An 11,312-nucleotide genomic window follows, 5' to 3' on the forward strand; every position below is an offset into this window, starting at 1 on the left:
AGTTGTAATTAATAATAATTACATGCCCACTACACTCCAGTTTTATCATATTATCCGTCAATGCAAATAAAAAAACCCACACACAACACACTTGCAACAGGGTTAGTGCATTAACAAAGCCACTCTGCCTATGTCGTCTCTCTAAAGTTTAAAATATTTGTAGTAGTTTCTGTTTTATTGATTTTCATTATTGTATGTCTGGTTGCAAAATGTTGTTTGGATGGAGTACAGCTTGGGACCAGCGTTGGTCTTTTCCAAAAGCCTTCTCCCCTCCTGCCGTGACTCGGATTCGAACCGAGGTTGCTGCGGCCACAACGCAGAGTACTAACCACTATACGATCACGGCGAGCTACAGGACAGCTGAGCACTCAGCTTCCTTTAAGAGCTATTGCAATATTAAAATTTGTGGAAACACTGCCATCTATTGCCTAAATATGTACACTTTCTTAACGTTGGGAAAGACGAGCAGTATTTCGGTAATCTCTAATTATTTAGAGGAACAACGACAAAGTGCCTGAATAGGAAACCAATATTGTCCTCTTGGCTGATTGGGAAAATTGAATTAGGTGAGATTCACGGGGATGCATTGTCCAGGAAATGGTAATCAAACAACTAAGAGAAACTATTCTGGTGACTCATGCTTCCTACTTGTAACCAATAATGAATATAGATTTCCCACCCCCAACCGACTCCACCAATCATGTTGCATTGAATGACATATGACTCTGAGCCTCTTTTGTGGTGTCTCCACTAATAGTCTGATTTCCATGTGCTTAGGCAGCACAGCCATAAAGAATATGGCAAGAATAAAATGGCCTGAGGACTCGGTAGAATCAGAAAGGCTTGCTTCTTCTATTAGAGGGAGCCAGAGTGAGTATACCTGACTGAGGAAAGGCCCCCTTTCAAATCCATTGACCCCTAAAGCTATTTTTTCCCCTAGAATATATAGGTCTTAAAGCCACAATAATCTCAAAATAAAAAAAAAAAAATCTTCCCAATAACATTAGCAACCCACCATACAAAGAAACTGGAGTGTTCCATGCTAAATAAGTTTCAAGGGGAAATTTTTAATGAATTTCTGTTTACAAAAATTATAGTAGTTATAAAAATTAAAGTAGTCTGCACAAGATATTTCAAGGGCTGAAAACCTCAAAAGAAAACACACAGAAAAACCTATTTCTAATCAATGGATGGTTATCGGATGTCTCCTTTAAACCTTCTGACAGAGAGGACCCAGGAGCAGCTGGGGCTAGCTGGCATGGTGTATGGGGTGGCAAGAAACTAATCCATCTTCGATGGGTACTAATAGCTCCAGCGCTTCTAGAAGGAGGATATTTCTGAAGATGAAAGCTTGAAACACAAATGGTTGCTTTCTCCCTCACCTTTGATCATCTATAGCCCCTTTTATCTTCCTTCAAACTCTCACAAATCCATTTTCCTTCCATGGTTACATGGAAGACTATTGCTCTGAGTTCCTGAGCATTATACATTCCGTGCAGGAAACAAGTTCTGGCCTGAACAGGAAGGTGGGTGAATCTGGTAAGAGGTCATGGTGACAAGGGGGCAAAGCAAAGCTCCTGGTTGGGTAAGGGCTGTTTCTCCAAGTACAGTCATTTGTGTGCTCATCCATAATTTTTGCTATGGGCATGTACCAAGTGAACAATAAGGGAAACATTTCTAAGAAGTCAACTCACATAGTACAAATTGTGGAAACAGGCCATCTAGATTCTAATTTTGGCTCTGTCACTCCCTAACTGGGAGAGCTTGAGCTGCTTGCTCAACCTCTGTGCCTTTTTCCCATCTGTAAAGTGGAGATAATAATAGTACTGACTTCACACGATTATTGTGAGGATTCAATAGGATGTTACATGCCAAAATCTGAAAATAGGCCCGTCACATAGTAAGCACTGTAGAAATATTAGTTATATTATTATTGTTTAAATAAATATTTTTTGAAGGAAATTTTATAACATTCCATATATTTAAAAAACACAGTATTACATTCCATAAAAACAAAACAATATAATTAAACTCTAGTCACATACTCTGAGCCCTGAGCCCATGTTCTGCTCTCTGCTAAAAAGGGAAATTGAGGGGCTGGCCCCGTGGCTTAGCAGTTAAGTGCGCACACTCCGCTACTGGCAGCCAGAGTTCGGATCCCGGGCGCACACCGATGCACCGCTTCTCCGGCCATGCTGAGGCGGCGTCCCACATACAGCAACTAGAAGGATATGCAACTATGACATACAACTATCTACTGGGGCTTTGGGGGAAAAAAAAGGAGGAGGATTGGCAATAGATGTTAGCTCAGAGCCGGTCTTCCTCAGCAAAAAGAGGAGGATTGGCATAGACGTTAGCTCAGGGCCGATCTTCCTCACAGAAAAAAAAAGAAGGGAAATTGAGGAACAGTAGGCAAGCTGTTAGAGACATATTAGCCTCTGGTTGAGGCTTCTCCTTGACTCATCCGAATAACTGAAAGACATCTGAAGAGAGAATAATTTCTCTTCACAGTAATGAATCCTGTGATTCAATACGATACAATGCCACAGTCATTTTACCCCCTTAAATTACCCCACATATTGTATCTGTCAGGCTAGGTTATGCTACGTGACAACACCCAGATCTTAGTGGCTTAGAATAAGGAAGGTTTTTCTCTTGCTTGTACTCCATGTTCGCTGCAGGGCCTTGCTCTGTGTCTGCTCACTCAGGGACTCAGGCTAAGAGAACAACTACTACCATGAACACTGCTCATTGCTTTGCAAATGGAAAGAGAGCTCTGGATTGTTTGCAACTAAAGCTCTATTCACAGCTACAACTAAAAGCTCTACTCACAGCTCATTGGCTAGAACAAGTCACATGGCTCCACCCTGCTACAAAAGTACCAGGAAGTGCACTTGGCCATGTGCCTGGAAGGCAAGTTGGAAATCTTAGGTGAACAGCCCTAATGACTTCCATCTGTATCTCTAGTGGGAAACCCTGGCTTGGAGAAATCTGGAAGGCTGTATGCCTAAAGGCAGACATGACTAGGGAGCAAAACTCTGAACACTGGAGAGAGGCCCAGCTTCTGAGCAGGGTTCACCAGGTGAGGCTCTTCTTTGGTGTCTGTCTGGGCTTCTCTCCTTTAGCTGATGATGTCAGTCATCTTGTGGATAGACTCTGACATATTCTTGCCTATTAAAGTGGAATGGGCTTTTGAACAACTACCAGAATTTTCTCCTGCCCATTCACTGTCTTCTTGGGGATATACATTCGGAATTCTTCCACAAGCAACAATACCTATAACCCACTTCAAAGGTGAAAATTGATGGAATCAAAACATGGTTTCTGATGGCATTTCCGACTTCTTGCAATCTGCCACCTGAGTATTATTTTTCTCTGACTTTACTATGTCAACACTGATGTTATTATCACTCTTTCACTAATTTATCACTCACAAATAGTTCTTGGGGACCTCCTCTAGTCTGGTCATTTTTCTGGATCTTAAGGATTCAGTGGAGAACAAGAGAGATGTATCATGATTTCATGCAATTTACAGTCTAGTGAGAGAGGTACAGACAAATAACAAATGAATGAACAGGTACAATATGTGAGTTGGTGTCATGGAAAGGAATACGTATAGACATATATTGCTTAAAGTTTTCAAATTAGGTTGAAGTAGAGAAACGCACAAAGGTATGGCACTGGCTGGGGGGACAGAGAAGAGAGGGGAGAGGGAGATAGATAGAGAGAAAGAGAGAGAGAGAGAGAATGCAGCAGCCTGCTTTGTCTGGATTCAAGTCCTTCCTCCAACCCTTCTTCCTGTGTGACCTTGGGGTCACTAGACCTCTCTGAGTCTCTATTTCTTCATCAATAACGTAAGGGGAATTGAACTAGATGAGCTCTCAGATTCTTTACATCTCTGATGTGCCATAAATTTAGTTTAGAGAAATTCATTCACATATAATAGCCAAATGTAAAAATTTTGAAGGAAAGAAAACTCAGTCAAAACAGGTGAGTCCTGTGGCTGTCATAGCCATCCTTAAGTTCACAGAAGCTATCCTTTTGTCAGCATCTAAATGCTGTCAGCCTTATTTCCCTGCCCATGGCAACATATTTTAAATACATAGGGGTTGGTCTCTAGATTTATTTGGGTGTAAAGAAGAATTTCTTGCTTCTGGGGGGCATGTAGCTATGGAATTCATTCTGGAAGAAGATTGTGGACTTCCCTTTTCAGAAAGTCTTTAAAAAGGTGATTGCTGCTCACCAGCATCTCATTGTTAGAAGAGATGGAGCAACAGCCTTCCTGCCTCCCCCCTTGCTGGCTGACTACAAGATTGTCCTGATGGAGTCATTACTTTCTCTGATTTTTCGTAATGGATTCCAACAGGGGAGCAGGGGCTGACAAGAGGGCCCCGGGACTGGTCGAGGCCCCCGCCTCCCCAGCTGAGTCCTACCCCAGTGTCGCCACTCCTACCTCTTTTCCCAGACCAAGCTCTCTTTTCTCCTCCTCATCCCTCTTCTCAGTTTGCCTCCTGCCTCACTGGGGGTAGGGAAATGACAGTCAGATCCATCACTGGGCTGGAGGCCAAGAGCGGCAATCCGCTGGGTTGTGGCTGGCTGGGTGCCCAGTTTTCAGACAAAGACAGGTTGGGAACCCCCCTGCAAAGAAGGCTCCTCTGTCCCCTCCTCCCAGAGTCCTGTTTGCAGTCAGGGCCCAGCCAGCTATGACCTCATAGGGACCTTAAAACCACTTCTATCTTGGGTTCTTTCTAGAACCTCATTCCCACTCCAGTAAGCAGAGGGGTGTGTGTGTGTGTGTGTGTGTGTGTGAGAGAGAGAGAGAGAGAGAAGGAGAGGGAGAGAGAGAGAGAGAAAGAGAGGGAGGGGGAGGGGAAGAGTGAGAGGAAGGAGGGAGGGAGGGAAAAGCTGGACAAATTTGGTACGTGTAAGGGAATTTGGTCCATGTAAGGGAACCAAGGATTGCTCATACAACCCCCGGGAATTCTTTTAGGGGGAAAAATAAGGTAGCTGAGAGCAGAGGAAGTCCAAGTAAATGGTAGCTCCAGATTTCAAACTTTCAAGCAAGTCACCTTCACCATAAAGAATGCTGAAAGCTAAATGGTCTTAGATTTGACCATCTCCATAATGTTTCCTGCGTGTCTTGGAAAATCTTTGATTCTGAGAAATCCCAAAACACTAGAGAAAATGCATTATTTTCAGAATGCTTATAACCACAAAATGTTTTAACAGTTTACATTTTCAAGAATAAACTGCCTGGAGTGTTTTTTCCCCTTGCTTATTAATGAATTCTATTTAACCAAGTCAGAAATCTCGCTGTGGGGAAAGCTGGAATGGCAGTGGGGGGGGGGGGAGCAGGGGGAGAGGTTGTTGGTTGTTAGTTTAATTTTAATTTTTTTTGCCTGAAGGCACCATTAGAAAACTCCAGATGCAAAGCTTTCTAATAGAATTCCTCATCTAACACAGCCCTCTGGAATACGTGGGCCTAACCTTTACGATCTGGCGGGCCAGGCATCTATTTGGAAACCTTATGAGGGAAGTTGATCCATTAATGATAATATGCAATAACTCGGAGCCCCGGGAATAGCTGAAGGCCTGGGGCGGCAGAGAATTAGGGCTCTGCATACAGGAAAAGTGGTGGCTAAGGGATCCCCGGCGGAAGGCGGGTGGAGAGCAGGACTGCCTTCGAGAGCAGGGAATGCTCCACGACCACATTTTCTCTTCCCATCACACGAGGAAATTGAGGTTTAAGAAAGAGAAGTGTTGGCAGGACGGGAACCACTTAGCATTCTGGGTTTACGGCCACGAGGGTTCTAACCAACCACCGTGGAGCTACTTTTCTTAAAGAAGTTTCAGTATAGGCTACGGGGTTCTGGGGCTGATAGCTTTGGACAAATGATTTAATCTCTGTACTTAAGTTTCCTTCATAAAAAGGGGATAATAATAATATCCACTTTATAGGGTTGTTGTGAGGATTAAATAAACATGCAATGCACTGTTAAAAAAGTGCCTGGTACATGGTAAGTGCTTAATAAGCATTAGCTATATTTTGGTCAAACCAGACATGGGAGAGAGCTGCTCTGAGCTTCAGGGCAGGATGAGGTGCCAGAAGACCAGGCATATGCCAGGACCCAGAGGTGGCCAGAGGTGTACTGACTGGGCTCTGTTTATGATGAGAGGTGGCATCAGGGCCAATGGCTACTTGGGTCCCAGAGGGAAGAATGCCTCAGAGTCTGGACAGGTGGTTCCAATCCCAGAGATAGGGACGTGACTGGGACACATGGTAAGAATAAGTAGAGAGGCAGAAACAGCATAGGAATCAAGAGGGTCCCTGAAGTAGAGACTGTTTGCCCTAGTTTCAGGATGGCATGTTGTCCCTTCTTCTCCAAAGAAACCAATATTGGAGCCAGTTTAGTCAGGAGGTAGGTGTGGGCACAGGAGGAGATGAGGTTTGAGGTGGGAGTTAGAGGAGAAGTGGTGGTTGAGACATGGGGGAGCCAGGAGTCATTCCTCAAAGCCTTTATGTATAGAATGATCAAGGCACTTGGCTCACCAGTTGGGCCTACTCTTTATCTAGATCTTTTTATTACAGTGTTGATGACAAGTTTGCTTTCAAAGAGACTGAGCTCTCACACGTATGAGGTACTGGCCACAGTTGGAGTGGGGTTGGGGGAAAGCTGTGACCATAAATCTCTGCAAAGGAGTAACCTATATCTTACTCCTCATTCTATCTCCCACACACTTAAGCTTAGTGCCTAGTATAGAGCATAAGCTGACTAAATTAAAAAATTAAATTTGGCATAGGTATGGATCAGAACTCCAAAGTTTGGTCTCACTTGAGAGCTGCAGAATGAGCCGCTAAATGTTTAAAAGCTCTTAAATTGGCCTCTTTTTCTCATTCTTAGGTGTTTTGTTGTTGATGAGTTTAATTTCACCTTTCATGGAATACGTTTCATAGGTACACTTATGTTGAATTGCACAGGGTCAGTGTCCAATTCTGACCTTCTCTGTGAACATCAGTAATCGTCGGGGCCATAATCTCTCCTGATTGAACTGGGGCTATGAAATAAACAAGCACATCTCAGACCAGGAAGGGACTGCTATCCAACTTATCAGACCTCAATAATATGGAAATTAGAAATATGTGAAAATACTATTCGCATCGCCTGACCTCAATTCTTCAGTCACTTGAGGGAGAGAGAAACCAGAGAACTAGGTAGCTCGATGGAATGAACACTACATTACCTGTTCATGTTTTGTTCTGCTTTATTCATGATGAAGTTTGTAATCTGGGAACAGTCATTTAACCTCCTTTGCCTCATTGACTTAAAAAGCATAATAAATCTGCTCCTTGCCTACGACACAAAGATATTAAGAGAAAAATGTAAAATATTCAGAATGGTTTGAAAGGTGTTGTATAGAACATACAACTGCAATTATTCTTGCCGTTATCATCATTACAATAGCCACTACTGATGGGGAAGACAGATATGAAGTTTACGAGACGAAGCCAGATTTCTACCCTCAATAACTCTAGAACCATAACGATATCTTGGTGAAAACCTGGCCCCGTGACAGCTTTCCCTTAATTATCTTCGATTCTTTGAGTGGGCTGAAAAAAAAAGAGAGAGAAAGGAAAAAAAAAAAAGGAGGGAAAATCAGCCTAATTGAATGAAGGATAAACTATTCATTAGCAAGCTAAATAGCTACGACATTTAATAACCTATAGTGCCACATGGAAAACCAAGACATTGCCAAAAGTAATTGAAGTTTGTGGTTCTCCAAACTGTTATTTAAAGCAGGGTTTGGCAAGGCTCAGTGGGTCTCACCAAATTTAATTGCATTTTTAAAATTCAGGATGTTGATTGCATTCCTTTACTTGTTATTCGTGTAGCAAAATCCCTTTATAGTGAACTTACTTACAGTGAAACTTTATGCAGGGATTTTAAAGTTCAAAGCATGTGGGATCCATCTATATCAAAACCCATGCTTTACTTTCTGACCTTTTATTTTTTTTTATTTATTTTTTTTTTTATTGGTTTATAACATTGTAAAAATTTCAGGTGTACATCATTGTACTTCTATTTCTGCATGGACTACATCATGTTCACCACCAAAATACTAATTACAACCCTGACCTTTTAACTGATTAATTCCCAGCTGCATATAACCCCCAATTCTTTCCCTTTTTTCCTGGCTGACATCTAATGAGATGGCCTGAATCCTTAGTACTACCACAAAGAGCTTCTTGGGGGTTAAGATGGGGTTGACCTAGGGAGAGGACCTCCCCCAGTGATGACAGGATGGGCCCTGGAGCAGAATCACTCCCACCTCTAGACGCCTAGCGACCATTAAATATACACAATGAATTTAGTACAGAACTTTTGCACAGTACATTTACGAGAGGCAACTATGATTGTATGACCCTCACAATTACTGGAGGGCTTCTCCACTTCCCTGTAATTTCCCGTGAATAATTATTTTAAAATAGCTACTATTTGTTGAGCACATAATGCAGCAGGAACTGTGTTAAACATTTCACAGGAATTAGCTCATTTAATCCTCACGAGATCCTTAGGTATTACCTTAGATATTATTATTTTCTGTGTTGTACCAAGGGGCAGAGTTGGTTAAGGAACTTCCTCAGGACCACACAGCCTGAGCCACCAGAGCTGCGATTCAAAGCTATGAGAGTGATTCTGGATCCCACCTGCTTAACCAACATACTCTACTACAATACCTTTCACGTAGTGCTATGCCCCATGGGTGAAATTTCCTGACTTTCCCCTCTTTAAAATTCCTGTGTTCTGTGTCTTATCACACATTATCACTGATAATCCTTCCACAGGAGGTCCTGAGGATTAAGCGACAAAGAGCAAAAAATGCATCTGGTAAAATGTCAAGTAATATACGACCATGTATTAATTTGCTAGGGCTTCTATAACAAAATACCACAAACTGGGTGGCTGAAACAACAGAAATTTCTTGTCTCACAGTTCTGGAGGCTGGAAGGTGTCCATAGAGCTGGTTCCTTCTGAGGTCTCTGGGGGAGAATCTGTTCCAGGCCTCTCCTCTAGTTACTGGTGGTTTGTTGGCAGTCTCTGGCATTCCTTGGCTGTAGGTGCATCACCCCAATCTCTACCTTCATCTTCACATGGCGTTCTCCCTGTGTGCATGTCTGTCTCTATGTTCAAATTGCCCCCCCCCTTTTTTTTTTTGTGAGGAAGATCGGCCTTGAGCTAACATCTGCCAATCCTCCTCTTTTTGCTGAGGAAGACTGGCCCTGGGCTAACATCCATGCCCATCTTCCTCCACTTTATATGGGACGCCGCCACAGCATGGCCTGACAAGCGGTGCGTCGGTGCGCACCCAGGATCTGAACCGGCCAACCCCGGGCTGCCGACAAGGAGCGCGTGCACCCAAACACTTGTGCCACCGGGCCGGCCCCTCAAATTTCCCTTTTAAAGGACATCAGTCATATTGGATTTGGGCCTACCTTAATGACTTCAAGTCAACTTGATTATTTCTTTGAAGACACTATCTTCAAATAAAGTCACATTCTAAGGTACTGGGGGTTATGACTCCAACATATCTTTTTGGGGAGGGAGACACAACTCAACCCATAAAAACCATGAGCTGCTATTTTTGTTAGTAATAATGATATTAATAATGCTTATAGGTACAAACATGTTACTTTTATCAGGTATAGTGTCAATCTGCCAGGGACTGCTGCCCACAATGCTCTAACCCAGGGCCACGATTGTGACTTGGCCAATCTCCGGCACGGTAGCAGGCAAACTTTTCAGAAAGCTTTAAATCCCACCATCCCATGACTCTTCTGCTTACATGTGGTGTTGGCTTTCTCCTTCCCGGAATAAGTAATGGGACAGCAGGAGGCAGACTCACAGAAACGTGAGACAAGAAGGTCAAGGCTACATAGTTAGTTCTGGTAATACTGGGACTAATTGGTTTGCCGGTGCCAATTTTTTCTTGCATGTAATATGAATTATCACTTCCTCACTCCTCCTTGGCAATCTCAGGCCACCTGCCTCCACTCACCATGCTCGACTATTACTTCCTATAGATGGAATCCCAAACCAGTGTCTGCATCTTCAGCTTCTCTCCTAAAACACAATCCCGTGTTTCTATTTAGCTACTCAGCCTCCTCACCAAAAGTCCCATAGGCATCTCAGGTTCACTGTCCAAGCTGAAGTCCAGTGTCTCCCACCCATCCACCTTTCCCCTCCTTCTACATCACCTGCCTCACGTATAGGCATGCCCCCCACCTCCAGAGCCAGAAGAAAACTTTTATGTCATCCTCAGTCCCTGTCTCTAGCCATGTGTCTCCATCCCATTTGTTCTAACCTGACACCAATTTCAATGCATTCTCCCTTCTAACATTTCTCAGGAATCCCTCTTCGTATGACTCAGGCTTGTACACAGATGTATCCCCAGGGCCGAGCACAGTGCCTAGTACATAGAAGGTCAGCACTTAATATTTATGAATAAATGAAGAGAAAATAAAAATTCCTCTGTGATTCTCCATTGTCCACAAAGTCCAAACTCTTAAGCAAATCATCAAAGGTTCTTCAGTACATGTCCCCAAACTATTTTCCTGGTTATATTTTCTAAATATTTGTCCAGTTCCCCACACTAAGACCAGCAAAACAAAACTATTTGTCATTTTCCAAGCACATTTATGATTTTTGTGCTTCTAATCATGCAAAGTTGCATATTCAATGTGCTGGTTTGAGATGCCAATGAAATAGCCAAATTGAGCTATCAGGTAGGCAATTGGATATATGAACCTGGAACTCAGAAGAGAGGTTTAGGGTTGGAATAAGATGTTTGGGAGATGCAGCATATAGATGGTATTAAAACCAAGGCAATGAATGAACTCACCTGCGGAGAGAGTGTAGATTAAGAAGAGTATTCACAAACTCAACATAGGTCATCAAACCACACCTGTAGTTTTAGGTGACAGTAAGTCATTCAAGTGGCAATGTGTGGAAGGCAGTGGCTAGAAGAAATTGACACATGGATGACAAGAAACAATGTAAATAGTGTTTTGGTAGTCATAAGCATAATGGTAATTGTTGAAGCTCTGATCAAAGAAGAATTATCCTTGAAGGTATTATCAACCTCATGCCAGAGAGAAAGATTTATTTTCACGATCAGATGTTGGAAAACTCAGAAATGTAACCAGAAAAAAAACCTTAAATGATACAGCTACCATTTACTTACGCATTTGACATTTACGGAATTTTGTCCTTATCCCCATGACTTTTTAAAAATTGTGAAATATGTCAGTAGAG

The 11,312-nt window shown here is 42.7% G+C and overlaps 1 non-coding gene across 1 annotated transcript; it reads right to left on the bottom strand.

Moving 5' to 3' along the window:
- Positions 1-274: 274 nt before the first annotated feature.
- On the bottom strand, positions 275-346 carry TRNAH-GUG (transfer RNA histidin (anticodon GUG)). Its single transcript has one exon. It is a non-coding gene; the product is annotated as a tRNA-His (tRNA).
- Positions 347-11,312: the final 10,966 nt, after the last annotated feature.

The sequence above is a fragment of the Diceros bicornis genome, chromosome 22 (genome assembly GCF_020826845.1).
Source record: "Diceros bicornis minor isolate mBicDic1 chromosome 22, mDicBic1.mat.cur, whole genome shotgun sequence".
NCBI lineage: Eukaryota > Metazoa > Chordata > Mammalia > Perissodactyla > Rhinocerotidae > Diceros > Diceros bicornis.